Below are 12309 nucleotides of genomic sequence, written 5' to 3' on the forward strand. Positions count from 1 at the left end.
AGTATGCAAATGTTTAATCAAACTTTTAAAAGCGATTCTTATCGCGAAGATTGGTTTGCTCATTTAGAAATAACGCTTTGCTTAACTTTTTGCCAGTAAATACCAGACGGTTTGTGACCATAAGACTACGTTTAGTAACTGGAGAATACGAAAATTTAAGATCTGAGGTCACGGCTGCTACAAACAAAACGGGCACAGGGTTTTGCTTTTCGAAATTTGACTGACTATCGGAAATTCCTATTAGATAGATAGAGAGATAGATTAGATAAACCTATGAGTGCATTTTTACGTTATCCTTCTAAGCTGAATTCAGTTATTGTAATATTTTGTCATATTTATTTATGTTATATTTGCTGTTGCCTGTAGATACCCTTATAAAACAAAAATGAATCTCATTGTATTATTGTATCTTATTGTACAAGCAATAACATGGAAAAATTATGACACACAGCCAACAATAAGTACTTCCTTCCACAAATATAACACTCGTGAAAAATCCTCAATAAGTGATCCAAAAATACCTAAGAACGTTCCATAAGTACCTAAGCATGAAGTTTAAAATACGATACAGATACGAGAAAACGATCAAATAAATTTGAATGGATCACAGTTTTCAAAAACCTGCCTCATTGATGGCAAGTTAGGGCTTTAAGACAGACTTCGCGGAAAGCATATTTTGAATACACCATTCTGAGAGTGAGCTTATTCTGTATTATGCGCTTGGAGCCGAGACTGCTATTCTCAAACAGTCAAGAATTCCCCTCAAGTAAACCATAATAAATGTTACTTGATGATACGTATATTACGTATAATTAGAGGTCAAGTGCATACTGGTTTTTCTAGTAAACGCTCACTTGGGGTCGATACAAAATGAGAATTCAGGGCGAGTACATGCGGACAGGCGACGTTACACGTGTAATTTGAGATGAAATGTGAACTATTGTGGACCAATTGATGTCTTTGTTCAAGTTCGGCAACATTTTACAGCTTGCCGGAGGCACTGGCTGCACTTCTGCTACATTGTTATGAATAATGGAGTATTCGCGGGCTTACTTACCTACCTTCTTATATAGATACCTAGTCAAGCCAAGAAAAGTCTGCAGAGATTTTGACAACACACGCAGTGCAGGTGTTATTTTAAGCGTCAAACTTCTATGAAATTATGACGTTATAAATAACACTGGCACTGCGTGTGCTGTCAAAATCTCTGCAGACTTCTTGGTCTAACTTTATTAACATAGCTTGCAATCTGGTAAACGTGTGATAAATTATTATAATTTCAATATGTTATAAGAGTCACAGAATAAGTATACACATTGTTAAAACCATATTAAGTATGTATAATACTAAAAATCAAAACGTTAATACTTTTTAAGTGACGTCGTCATCTTTAAATTAAAGTGCAGGTACCTTCTTTTACGGTAAAAGTTAATAAATGTACTGACTGAAAAATGTTAGTCCTTCATTTTAAAAGCAACCCAATAGACATCCTGCAATAAATGACATTAATGTGAAAAGGTAATTGCAAGTTTATTTGCATCACAACGCCTGGTTGAACATTCGATTAAAACGTGAACGCGGAATTAGCTTAATGCCATAAAGGTAGCGGTAATTACCATTAAAATGTACTTATTACTCATTCACTTTAAACTGGTGGCAATAATGAAGTCATTAAAGGCTCATTTTGGCTTCAAAGGCGATCACCTGTTTAATCACGAAATTATAGTACCTAGGTACATACAATTCTCCGTCGTTTAAAAAACCGTGTATGCTAACTCTTTAGGGATACTTCTTGTATTACATTTACAAAATAACTTTGCAAACTCACGTTAATCGTCCTCAATATACCATAGGTTCATGACAAATTTCTCGCAGTCGAGCGCCGGCCTAATTTTCAGATACAGGGCACTTGACGACCTCATCCGGCAACCCTGGAGCCAGTAGGTATATCCCCGGAGGACGGTAAAAGGCCCGACGGATGCTCGCTGGTGCTGTGGTTTCTGGGACAGCCATTGGCATGGGACGTGATTTGTGTAGATCAGTGGTCCCGTCCCATGTCCCTGCGAGAAAAACAGGTGCAGCTGCAGACGACGCTTAAAGCGGCAAATACCGCAAATACGCATTAAATAAAATCTATATGCGGTACGTGCGGTTGAGAAATCTGGGCCTTGGTCGTCAGACACCAAAACTCTAATAAAATAACTAACACGGAATTTTTTTCGAATCGTCGATAGGCAAATAAAATACTGTTCTGTTTTATATATGATATTTTTTTAATAAAATTAATAAATATATTCCAGACAATTTTATATGAAACATTTCTTCTGTTTTTCTCCACTTGAATAAAATTATGAAATCACTCCACGTAGTACGCACTTCACAAGAATTTCATATAAACAATGTCAAATCGAAAACTCTCACGCATCCCATCCCATCTATTTAACAACATGATAATGTTCACATGGCAGTTAATCAGGTGTCAAAACAAGTCCTGAACAATGCGTGAACATCATATATATGGGCAATTATCTAAATTAAAGCCTAGACAAGCATCAATTGGATGGACGAGAGCCGCGCGGCATCGCCCGGCATCGCCCGGCAATAAAGAAATCAATCAACCCATTAGGTATTTCGAATCAATAAAAATCTTGAAAAAGGCCGTATTAGTTTGCTATACACGACCTATGGTTGCTGGAAGTGCTTGGTTAAGGTATGCAGAGTGATATCTGGACAAAATTCAACGTCGTTTTTCATAAATTTTCATGTATGTATAACAACGCTAAATGCAAGATAAAGTTTACTCAAATGCGAGATTTTTAACGGAAGTTGTGGTACTTTAAAAAGCCATCGGTGTCGAACATACAAATGTTGGCATTTTTTTCAGTTACCTTAGGATTTTTTTTTAGGAAACTTCGTATGTTCGACATATTTCACATTCTCGTCCGTTGGATCATTGGTGTTCTGAAAATAATAGTTACCTTGCCATACATTTTCATTTTAAGTGACATATGATTAGTCCACCATAAATTCCATTACGCGCAAAAACAGCTATTTTTGTACATTTTTGTCGGTATGACGTACCCACATTTTCAGTTTTTTTTTTAATTTTCGGAGACGGTGACTAACTTTCCTTGAATGTTTGTCGATTGCCCATATTTCTCAAGATATTTTTAGAGTTTTACTGCCACATTTGAATAATAAAATTTTGTAACTCAGCAGGCGGTCATTTTCTTCAATCGATCTCTCTCAGGAAACTGGCTAATGCTGGAATGTTTCCCTGAACCAGAGTTTCTAGCGGTAGTTTTTTTTTAGAGAAAAATTGTTTAAAAATAATTTAAACATACCTGTATGTATAGAGGTGAACCTCTAACGCGCTTCCACAAAATTTTCCGCTATCTTCGCTTTCGACCATAGGTACCTAAATAGTACTGGAGAAATTACATGCAGTTTCGCGATGCTGTTCTTCTAGATTGACCACAATTTCAAGAGAAAGAATCCAAGGCCCATGAAACTTACCGGATTAATTGACAGATATGCCGGATTAAATTGACTTTAAATTGGCAGTTAGATATAATTTTAGTTTAATTTTAGGGTTCCGTACCCAAAGGGTAAAAACGGGACCCTATTATTAAGACTTCGCTGTCTGTCTGTCCATCTGTCCATATATTTCTGTTGCCGCTATAACAACAAATACTAAAAACAGAATAAAATAAATATTTAAATGGGGCTCTCATACAACAAACGTGATTTTTTGCCGTTTTTTGCGTAATGGTACGGAACCCTTCGTGCGCGAGTCCGACTCGCACTTGGCCGGTTTTTTGTTTACTTTTTACATGTTCAAAACATTGCCCAGATTTCACTTCCATACGTTATTTTACTGCTTTCTAAAGCCTTATTTAATTTGTCAATTAACTGTGTCGTAATATAGCCTGGATCATTCCTGGATAGTCTGGTCATGGGCTCCCAAGGAGAAGCCCCCTGTTGCCAGCGTGGATGAGGAGGATTTCACACTGGCATCAAGAAAGAAGAAGGCGCGCACGGCGCCTCGAGACTCAGTGTGGTACCGCCGAACCGGCTAATTCTGGCTTGCGGATTGCTACACCGAGTAAGGCTCTGTACGTATCGCGCTTGCATTACACCGCCACGGCTGCTAAAGCGATGGAGTATGTACACCAGAAGACCGGTTACACGCTGAGGGTGTTCCAGCTTCGATCGCGCCACTAAGTGCACTTCAACTCTTTTGTGGTGCGCGTGCTGCGACCGCTGCAGGGAACCATCGAGTGCGCCGACTTCTGGCCGAAGGGTGTCGTGTTTCGGAGGTTCCGGGGCAAACTGCCGAATCCCACTGATATATATGTATAGACAAGCTGTCAAGAACAAATTGTGTCCGCGAGGTATCCGCCATTTTTTGTGTTTGACGCCTGTCAAGCTAAAGCTCGGTGACGTACTAAACGCAAAGTGCATGCACTTCATTGAGGTGCGGAGTCATTTTCTTCGAGAGGCCGCCTCTAGTGTATACATATTACCTCAATTCCGAATCCGACACAAGAGCAGCCGATTCAACGGAGCCACGCCGTTTTGTCGCATAAGTAGTGTTTAGTTTTAAGTTTATATAATACATATATGTATGTTAGTCTGTAAGGTATTTGTAATATGAGCCTTGTTGCCTGATTTAAATTTCAAATAAATAAATAAATTACTATTCATTACGATTTAAAAGGTTTCCTATATAACTTTCAAAAAGCTTACATAGTCAATCTGGGTCTTTATTTTATCACTTGTGTACCGTGTGTAGCATGATTTGTTAGGGCTATCAGCACAGTTTGATGGTCTGTAATGGATGTATTTAACATTGCTGTATACGCTTATGTGCTTTTGTCTCTCTAATTTTAGCATACAGTGGTCTAGGCAATTTGCTTTATGACCAGGTTTCATGAGATGAGAGCATGTTAAAGTAACCTATTGTTGTCGATTTAAATGTTCACAAGATGACTCTTCATGTCTGGGAATTAGGTTAATATTAATATAAGTTTAATATAGCACAACACATATTTTAATCATAATATTTATTTTAAAATATATTATATGGGCTTATATTATTATTATTTTATTATTTTTCTAATTCTGTCATTAGAACTAACTACGCTTAGATACCATTTCTAGGTATTATACAATATTACGATCGCGTTTTTAGTTCTCATGGGATATCATACGAGTTGTTCTGTTGCAGGTTGTAGGGATCGGCAAGTGAGGGGTGGGGGGCGGCGCGTTTGATGCCGCCGGCATAGGTGTGATGCGTCCGTCGCGGTCTGATGGAGGCCGGTTGCACTCGGTGCGTAAACTGTTAGTTAACATAATATATATAAGAATCTACTCGATTTAGTTTCAATCCAGAATAGTGTAAATTACATACCTCTATGTACCTACCATTTTTTGTGGTAGTGTTTTTACTATTTCAGGCTTGTTTTATATTTGAAATGGAATATTTATTACCGTAGAATAAAAAAAATGGGCAAATATCAATATTATCAGACCTTGTCTAGAGCATGCAGGAAAATAAACAATCGTGATCAGTTCATTTAAGTAAATAGCTTGACTTGTGACAGAAAAATTGTACCTATATATATTATTTCTTAAGTTTCACTACAGTTTACAAAATTTGTAATAAAATAAATTACTCTTACTAGGTATACTTATAATGATAACGTACAAATAATTGACAATTAACTATAGGGATTTGTCCAGAACAAATGGCAAAGACACAGTATTATCTTACCTAAGGCCTGACTAAGTAGGCACATTAACGTGCAATCGCGGCGCCATACTTTCTTACAATTTTATTAATATAATGTAGAAAATATAGTATTTAGTAAAATCATAATTATTTATTTATTAAACCTTTATTGCACAAAAGAAAACCTAAAAAAATATCAAAAAAATAATATTCTCGTGAAATAAAATCCAAATTTATAAATGCATTTAATTTACTTTTTTCTCTTTTCTAGTTAGATACTCAATAAAAAATTAAGTTTTTAGATAGTTTAAGAATAAATACCACCAGTAGGGAAAGCAAAGTTGTATAATTATAGGAATCTGATTTTACAAGTTGAAACTTTATGACCTAGCTTGAAAAAAAAAAATTCTTATTATGTGAAATCATATTAGTTGAGTGCGACAATTTATATCCATCATTGACAAGTTAATCCGTCATCATGCAACCGGCCCGCCCGGTTCACAGGGTCAGTTAATTATAAAACTGGGTATTATTGCACCAGTTAACTAAACGTAAACTGAATGTTAACAAATTAATAGGTACTCGTTATCATTTTATAAAATGTCTCGAACTTTCGAGGTATGTTTAACTACAATGTCTTAAGTTTCTACAGAGCCGTTGAGCACATAAGATCTTTTTTCTCTTAAACGTAAAAACTACATGTTTTTGTTTCGATCCTCGGAGGTGACCGCTGTTAAAGATAATTAACAAAAAGCGATTACTTTAGTTTAATTGTGAATGCGATTCTTTTCTTTATAAGACTTAATTCCGGCAATTATAAACGAGTTCGGAGTATTATGGTCATATAGCACGCGGAATCATGCTGGAGCGTTTTGAACGCGTCCCGTTATTTTTATTATATAGAAAATCTTTATGTGTGGCCGACACGATCGGATCAGAACTTTTATTGCAAATTGTCTACTTCGGTATGTGCATAAAGTCGAAGAATACGCAAAAATATTTATTATTTAGCTCCGCCCGCGTAAGATTCGGTATGGCCTTTCCCCTCCGTTACTCCTGAATGGTAGATTAAAACAAGCATTTTTTGTTTATTTCCTTAGCATGAAAATTTCCATATAAAACGAATGGAGTAAGTTCCAAACATCAAGGAAGACAAAGGGAACAAGTTATATTTGGACTATTAATAGGTAAATAAATTAACACTTCGTAAATACCTTCGCTTTCTGATGTAGTTTGAGTAACTACCTGGCACACAAGGTTAACGTACCTTAAACCTTGTTTAATTACTAAATATAACGGAAATATTTAAATTTTGCCCCAAAGCTAAGAATTTTTACAACTGTCACAGTTAATAAAGCCAATAAAGGGCTCTTGACAACTTAACACTAGTACTTTCGCAAATCGGGCGAAAATAAGTACTTAACTCAAAAATAAATCAATATTTTGAACTTACGAGACTCGTGTTAAGAATAATTCTCAAAACATTGTTTTCACTTACACCGTTTAAGAATTGACAGTGATATGGATAATCCGTTTGGAGAGCGTCATGTTGACATTCTAATTTTCGCTAAGTCCGCCACCCCCAAACAAACTAAACTATTGAAAAAGAAAGTGACAAAATGTAACAATGAGACTGCGAGATAAGACCACCAGTTGTGACATGATTTTGACAAAATATTTTGTGGATTTTGTTTGTTTGTCACCTTCACTAATCTTAGTCCTAAGGAGATTAAGTAAAGTGATTGTTCTCAGGTGTTTTTATTTGTCGGGTTTTTGTTTGAAATATTACTGACCATCGAAGTGAGAGTAGATTTCATAGAATTTACTTTCTTACGTCCGATTACTTTTGAAGGATGCGAGCAAATAAATCACCGGAGATGGTGGTAATTTATTTGCTACATAACATTTTGCTCAGTAAATTTTCTGATATTAAATACCTACCCATATTAACATAAAGTCCATATACCTCAAACTCGATTTTTACCGGATTTGTCTTAGAGGTTTTGGAAAATAATAAGCAAGCCAAATTAACTCCTGCTTGTCAAACTGATATGTATTTCTTATTATTACGATTTTAAAAGAACGGCCAACACAAAATATAATAATATTTATTTTATCCTAACAAGTAAATAAAAAGAGACCACGTCGATGCTGCTATGGATTTTTCATAAGCCTCCTAAAATCCTAAATGTTTTTTACGCCCGATTTTTCTCTCTCCCATCGATATGTTGTCTGAAAGCATGTCAAATAAAAGAAGATCTCGTTATTTACTAAACGAGAACAATGTCGACGAGTGCCACAGTTCAATGAATGCGTGCTCACGCATTGAATAATTAATATATAGCCATCGGTAAAGTGTCAGAGCGAAACAACTTCGAAAACAAATATATGAATATTAAACAAGACGTTACTTGTTCTAGAATTTGTAGTTGGTATTAAATCTGAGCCAAAAATGCAAACAGTGTAAGGTTGTTTCAAAATGTTTAGTTTTAAAGTAAAGCGGGGGAGTTGACAACGTCGAAGTATCTTAATTTCATATTGTGTACACTTAACTAGACAGGAAGTAAAAGGGGACGAGAAGTTCACTTTATTAACTTGTATCGAAGTGAAGTGAAGTATTGAAGTGATGTAAAGTGGCGGGTAATTTTAAGTTTATTGTATGGATAGTATACTTTTTCCCGACATATTCCCTTAAGAATTTCTTAGTTTCATTGAACCAATGAGAAAATTAAATACCCTATGTAAGTGGCGTAGTACCTAACTGTTGTTCTGTTTTCTATATATAATTAAGTATTTCTATAGTTAATAGTAAAAGTAATAGGTGAACTTTGTTCCATAATTATTAGGTTGTGATATACAACCACTGAAAATTACAAATAATTTAACCATTGCGATTTTCAGTTGCCATTATTGAAAGGTGGACCGAGGCCGAATTTATAGCGATAAATTATTAATAACAAGTTTTCGATTTAATATTCTATGGAGCGCGCGGACTTTACACGATCGGTCACAGATACAACAACTCATTACATAAAATCGATACATTTCACCTTAGATCACTTACTATATAATTTACACTTACACTTATTATATAATTGTTACTGAACGTAGACCTTAACTCAACGAGATAGGATCTACGCATGGACAGTTGCTACCGTCTCGCATGATAGATTTAAGATACCTACGTATAAGTATGTACCTAATGCTATACCTACTTAGCTGATTACTTAATTTTAGTGTACCTATTTAGTTTATGATTATTTTAGAGCGCACCGCCAAGAAACTGTTTCACAGTTTGGCGAAAATTAGATTAAGGTACTTATAATGTTGTAATTCTTGTTAAATTTTCAATAAAAATAAAAATAAACTTATTTTAAGGTCTTGGAGGATATAACCAAACGGAGTAGCCATTAACAGGCGTTCCCCTCTGTCGAAGCTCTATGACCAATGGTCATACACATCGTATGGACTGACGTTTACCTGACATGGCTGATTTTACGTTACATTTGACGTGCCCCTCTCCCGCAAAAATCGGCAGACTGTATTGTACAGAAAATTATAGACAAGGCGTCTCCATTTGGTTATATACTCCAAACATAAGGTACTTAGATAGTATCTACTCGATTTGTTACTGATACATGTTAATTTATTTTACAGTACATATGGGGCGGGGCTTCTTTACCGCACTAGTGCGATAATAACAACTTTACGCAACTATGTCAAAAATTTAAAGGGCCATATGTACTGTAAAACGTTGTACGATACATGTGCGAATCGGTAATTCGCAACTCGTGTCGATTTAAAACACTCCCTTCGGTCGTGTTTTAATTTCCACCACTCGTCACTCGCCAGCTCGCCACTTGTTTCGAATTTCCTATTCTTCGCACTTGTATCGTAATGTACTATTACAATTATTTATTCACTCGGACTTTTAAGTACAACGAAATTTCATGTAAGATATGCGAGAACCTTAAAAAATGAATGCAATAAGTATAAAAAAGAAAAGTCATTATACCGTAAAGCACACATACTCGTACACAGGACATGAAGATAAAAGAAATTAGGAAAAAAGAAATACATCAATAACAATACAAAAACAACAAACAAAATTATATACCTACACACATACAGAAAATTGCACGTTGGGTCCAGCAGCAATGTGTGCAATAAGGAAATTTGCTCAGCTTTTTGTTGCAACTGCTCCATAATAACTACATATTTTTTTAACACGTATTTCTGAATATCTGCTCTATTTCCCCATTCTAACACATTAACTAACGGATAACACTGGATAGACGTTGAATGATCTAAGACTGCGGACATTTCAGAAGTGGCTTTAATCTTACACTACTATCCATCATTCCTTCATCAGAAGGCTGTTCCCACATACTGCAACCGCTACTCCGTTAATCAAAATTTAAAGCAGGAAAACCCTTATTTCTAGTAGGTACTTAACAAAAATAGACGAATAAAAAAATATATATAATGAAAATACCTAAATTTCCTCTAGTCATTGCTTTTACACGTTATCTTTTTTGTTGCTTTTTTATCTATAAATAAATAAAGAAAAATTATTGGACATTCTTACACAAATGGACTAAGTCCCATGGTAAGCCCAAGGAGGCTTGTGTTATGGGTGCTCAGACAACGATATATATAATAACTATATAAATACTTATTAGAAAACATCCATGACTCAGGAACAAATATCTGTGCTCATCACACAAATAAATGCCCTTACCGGGATTCGAACCCAGGACCATCGGCTTCACAGGTAGGGTCACTACTCACTAGGCTAGACCGGTTATCTATAAATTGCTAAATGCCAAATTTCAACCAAATATATTTAGCAACCTTATACGTTAATGAGGAACAAACATCCAAATATGTATATATAGTATAAGTACTTGCACCTACTAGTAAACTTACATTTGACGATATATTTTAATAGTATGATTCTGAACTAATTTCTGTCCTAAGTAGCGTTATAACAGCTCAGGGCTATCATTTTTTGCGTTACCCAAATCAACCACCTTGGGCAAAACGAATGTGTGGGCATTCCAGTAATTTATTTTTTTACCCTATAAATAACTCAAATGTCATAACTTTGGACACATGGCGAGGCGCGGACTCCGTGATATATTGGCATAGCATTGTGCTTTCCTACACATTTTTAATATGTAGATACCTACTAGATTAATTAATCTACTATTTTTTACGGCAGTTTTAGGCATAATTAAATTAACAAACTTGCGAGTTGAGTTCATTTCACTGAGGTATCTAAATAACATTATTAATTATTTGGCGATTACGAATGAGTATAAATAATAAATTATCAACATTATATTAAGTATGTCATCGTTCGGTCAGAGTACCTTTTAAGATAGCACTTCGCCATAACAGTAAAATGGTTTTTAGAAATTCTGAATTTAATGCACAGATTATATGTTTGTTTTATCTATCAATCTAAATACAATTAAGTCATAAAATACACTTTGTAATGGGGCCTATTCACCATTGTTTTTAGAACCTTATACTGCCCAGCTTCAACGAACGCTGTGGATTAGTTCCCATATTTTCCTTTGCTCAGTAAGCTGGCTTTAATCCAACGGGATTATATCAGGCATCTTTGCATACCCTCATGCACTTTGATGTTTTACCTTTGAATGCCTATATTGTTCGAGAATGGAAAAATAAGGTTCAGTTCAGGGCATAAGGCTTGATAAGCGAACGTTTGTGGTATTGTGAATGGTTTTTCAATAGTTCAAGGTGAAAACTAATTAGGTAGGCAAACATTTTTTAAAGTGGTTTCAACACAATTTTGTTTTTGGACTAAGCTAAAATACCTGCTAAAGAAATTACAGTTTTAATTAAAAATACGAATTAAAACTTCATCACGTCAAGCGGGTGCAGTGCAGTATTTTTTAAAATTCTAGGTGGTAGCGCATTCGATGTAACGAACTGAACTGCGTGCCTAAGCTAGTCTGACATCTAAGACGCTTTTATCAAAGTTATAGTACTGTTCACTCTAACATATTATTATTCACTGCCAGCGCGAGTTACGCGCTACGAGAGTAGCCGATAACACGGGTTTTCCCGTTTGTAGCGAAAAGCGCATACGATTAGGGAACCCGCCTAGCGGGTTGCTGGCAGTGAATGTACTAACGATAGATTCAGCTAGGAATCTAATAAATACTTAAGACGAAAGTGGAGGGCGCGGGTGCGCTAAATCGCCTTTTCATACAAACATAGTCCACATTTTTCTGTCTGGGTATTAAAAATATTATTGAAAATATTTTGAAACAATTATATGCATATCGACTACAGCTATGCCCCTATGTTTGAAATGTCGAATTTTTAATTATTATCAGAGTTAGGAGCATTTAATTTTTTTTATGAAAATTGTTTTAGCTGTAGTCAAAATACATCAAATTAAATTAAAATATTTTCCATAATGTCAATATCCAGAGAGGAAAATGAGGACTACGTTTGTATGGAGAAGCGGCCGTCCCCTTTCCTCTTAAAGTGTGCAATTGTAAACAAAAGGGGTTGATAGAAATATTTATCTATGTATG

At 35.4% G+C, this 12309-nt stretch overlaps 1 long non-coding RNA gene across 1 annotated transcript; it reads left to right on the forward strand.

Moving 5' to 3' along the window:
• Positions 1–3964: 3964 nt before the first annotated feature.
• Positions 3965–4699, forward strand: LOC134746374 (uncharacterized). Its single transcript, XR_010128231.1, has 2 exons — positions 3965–4356; positions 4555–4699. It is a non-coding gene; the product is annotated as an uncharacterized LOC134746374 (long non-coding RNA).
• The last annotated feature ends 7610 nt before the right edge of the window (positions 4700–12309 follow it).

The sequence above is a fragment of the Cydia strobilella genome, chromosome 13 (genome assembly GCF_947568885.1).
Source record: "Cydia strobilella chromosome 13, ilCydStro3.1, whole genome shotgun sequence".
NCBI lineage: Eukaryota > Metazoa > Arthropoda > Insecta > Lepidoptera > Tortricidae > Cydia > Cydia strobilella.